This window comes from Hyposmocoma kahamanoa, unplaced genomic scaffold, assembly GCF_003589595.1.
Source record: "Hyposmocoma kahamanoa isolate Upper Pololo Valley unplaced genomic scaffold, ASM358959v1 169, whole genome shotgun sequence".
NCBI classification, from domain to species: Eukaryota; Metazoa; Arthropoda; class Insecta; order Lepidoptera; family Cosmopterigidae; genus Hyposmocoma; species Hyposmocoma kahamanoa.
In genome coordinates, this window is record NW_020653611.1 from 786,988 (window position 1) to 791,142 (window position 4,155).

The following is a 4,155-nucleotide window of genomic DNA, read 5'->3' on the forward strand; positions in this document are numbered from 1 at the left end:
AAGTGTACAATAATAATATGAAATCTTATCTATGTGACAATCTGGAAATGTGTAGTCTTCGTGTTGTGATGTTGTTGTTCCACGGAGTCCTGGAAGCTAAGGAAGAGGACGCACTTGAAGCAGTGATGGGCATATCAAGTAAAGATCTCCAATAACTATGCCAGCCATTACAGCTGGATCACATTAGTCGTGCTCATCGTATGGGACACTCATCGTCACAAAAGCCGCGGCCCATCCTTGTGAAGTTTCGCATTGTTCCGGTGCGGGATGAGGTATGGTATTCGAAAACTAGCCTTAAAGGTACTGGTATTACCATATCCGAGTTCTTAACGAAGAGGCGCCGCAAGATTTTTGTAGCTGCACGTGAAAAGTTAGGGATATCTAAATGCTGGACTAGTGGTGGTCGCATAGTGGCTCTGGGCGCTGATAGTAAGCGACACTCAGTTTCATCCCTCGACGATCTTGATTAGATCTCTACAATAAATCAAGTTCGGATTTTGGACATACTACGTGGCAAACCTGTGGGTGGCGGTAAGGCCACCACAAGCACTGCCACTGGTATTAAGACTAGAGCGAAACGCGAGCCTGCCAAGAAATAAACGTGTATGTGTTTGCCTTTTTCTGTGTTGAACTTTGTTTACTCATGTCATGCTTTCTGTACTCGTAATGCATGTTATTTTTAAATTGATCAGGCAACTACCGGCCGACATGTTGGGTGTGAATCATCATATTCGAAATACCTTCTTGGGAGTATCTTTTCTCACATTTACACACCAATTTCACAAAAAACTTTTTTTACTTTCTAACCTCTTTTAGGGTCGTATTCAAGAACTCTACTCAATGCACATGTCAGGACTTGAGCAGACTTGAGTATGATTTCAAGCACTGGTAATACGACCCTTAATGGCAAGGACTTGAGTATGATTTTCAGTACTTTAAATCATACTCAAGTCCTGACTTGAGCATTGAGTAGATTTCTGGAATACGACCCATAATCTTATAGACCTTTTACTTTTTAATACATTTGTTAAATGACAGTTTATTTCGATCATATAGTTAATCTTTTGTCGCTACATTCTTTTGTGTTTGTTACGTTCCGTTGTACGCAGTTTATATTAATGTTTTGTGGATTTTTTGTTTTTGTTTCTTGCTTGGCTGATTGCGGGTTGCAGGTGAAATGTATTTATTTTTATTATTATTATTTTTTAATTGTTATTAATTACATTATAATAATATTGTAGTCTTTAAATTTAATTTATTTATTATATTTTATTTTATATAATTATGGATATCTCATTATGTAATAACAGTGATATTTTCGTGTCCTGCTTGCTCTCCGATGAAGTCAGCTTCCACAGCTTGACTGCTTTAAATGAAAATTTAATTTCCACCTTTGCTGATGCGCCTAAAAATTTTAATTTATGCTGTCCTTGTTTCTGAAACTTTTCTTAATTCTTGTCTCCCTTCTACTTCTTACTCTTTACCTGGTTTCCACTTAATTAATATATATATATATATTTATTCATATATTTATTTAGTATTTTTATTATTGCCATTTTCTTCTTCATTTGTATGCAAAATCTGCATTCTGTTGCGCCCTCAAATAATTTTATCTTACTGTTTTTCCTGTAATCTGAAGGTTGCATGGTAGAGATTGTTATTTAGCAATAAGGCCGCCTGTTGTACCTGTAATTTTTACTTTTTGGTGTATTGTTATTATGTATTTGTCCGTGTGCAATAAAGAATATTTGTATTGTATTGTATTGTGTTGATCTTCGTTCTACGGATGAATCGATTTTATGCACTGGATCCGTTTGTAGCATTTGAACACACTTTCAGAAGGAGATTAGAAATGGTCTTATTTGAAAATAACCGAAATTATTTTCTTTTTTTTTTGTTTAATTAAGTTTCATTGGCTCTGACTGGCTAAACATATTCATTATAAATTCTTAGTTATAGCGTTGTTTCGAATAAAGTAAAACAAAAATAAAAATGAAAAAAATCCGGGAGTTCTGCGAGTAGTATTATCCATTTTATGTGCATCATTAGAAGTTTAGGTCGTTATACTCCGTTTGTTTCTATATCCACTTCTGATAGAAGCGCGTGTATCGCTGCTACTGCTTGGTAAAATTATAATGTAAGAAACTTAAACGTATGGATAAATTAAAAACTGCATCGTAAATTATACCGTACCATTAGTACAATGAAGCCACTTGTAATCATCATAGTGTATCACATTAAATTTATAAAAATAACACGAACTATATGAAGCAAATTAAGTATGTATACGTGAAACTTTATAACTTTTTTATGAGACGAAGTGGCGGGACGAACAAGTCGCCTACCTGGTGGTAAGTGACACGCCCGTCCATAAGAGTTGCAATACTTCTCAGTGGTTTAAATCACAAAAACTGAGGCATAAGTTGACAAGTCCCTTGTGCCTGTAATTTCACCAGCACCCTTACTCTTTAAAACCGGAAGCTGGACGAACTATTTGACAAGGACCTCTACTGCTACTAATAACTGAAACTGTCCTATTTAAGCACAACACAGTTATCGACTTTTGTTCGTAGAATCTTTAAAACCTCTTTTCTAAAAAGTTGTCATTTTGCAGATGTAGCCTTATTGCATTGAGGGTGCGAAATAGTGATTGTCCTGTAACTGGTTCCCAAACATCTGAATCACAAAGCCGAGTTTCCCAGCCGTATCACACGGTCAATGTTTAGAGTGAGTTGCAAAGAAAAACAAGGGTTGAAAGATCGTTTCATTGCAACGCCGATCACGTACTCACTTTGTTAGCAAAACATCCCCTTTGATGCCCGGATTCGTTTTTTTTAATGCATATCTTGAAGAGAATTATTGATAACTATATCGGATCCGAGTAACTGATTTTCTCTTTGACTTTTTGATTCGTAAACATTGTTTTTGGTATTGCGTTGTGTTTCCCCGTTCGTAAATTGTGTTTGTATTGATTCGCTTATATCTTTTTCGTTGGTTAGAAATAATGTTATTTTTATTTACGTACTAATTTCATAAACCAAATTATCTTTTCGCTTTTTCGTGTCTTACATTTGCTGAAGTTGAAAAGTAATAAGGGAAAAATTCAAATGATTGTGGTTTCGTGCGCTGCGAAGTGAGGCAAAAAATCTTAAGTAGGCCTTTGTTCTTCATTGGAGATAAGGCCGTTGTAGGGATGTGGATGCCAATGTAGCCAAGTAGGTTGTGAATTGTTAAAATAACATGAAGTTTCAGAACAACTGAGTGAATGAATGAAACAATCAAACAGTCTCCATAAACGTTTTATAGAATAAATTAACGAATGAAATGTGCTTTCTTGCAACGACCTGCCTCAGTGGCCGAACGGTTACCATGCTGAACTGTCACGCAGAGGTCCTGGTCGATTCTCAGACTATTAGAAATATTTGACCTTTATTTTTCTCGTGATTTTGGGTGTAATTTGTAGTTGTCAATGTGTGTGTCCATAGTAACCGCGATACAGTGTTCCCCTAGTGCGGGGCTATGAGTGTGTGCATTATTATTATCTTAAAAATTACAATGACAAAAAAGAACATTACTGTGAGCAGAATTTTTTTAAGTAGCAGTAGAGTGAAAGTGCCCGTGCGCCTGCACGGGACTTTTCAACTTATGTCTCAGGGAGACGAGCGCAGAGGCAGTACCCCTCAGATCTTGTTTGTTCCGTCACTTGGTATCATAAAAGACAACCTTTCACATAAATAACCAAAGAATTCATAATAAACACAGCCGATATTACCGTACTAATATTGACTTTGCATCGCATAGACCTTGGCCGCGGTTGTTCGTGACGTGAAAATTATTTCTCAAAGTTGCTAAGCGTGAGCAACATCTAAAACGTGACGATATACGGGTTTTAAAACGTGAAACTTTTTGAAGTTATTGGTTTCTGTAAAAGTTTTCCCTCCCACGTCATGGCCGCCGCGCTTGCGTCAGTCAAATCGACTTTTTCACGTGAAGTTGAAAAATTACATAATCTACGGGGTGCGATTTTTAACGCGGCAATAACTCTAAGTGAAAATACGCCATTTTTAAACTTATTAAATGAGTATAAGTATATATATATACACTATATATGTAAAGAAAGAATGTATATTTCTTTATTTCATACGGCTCTGTTGT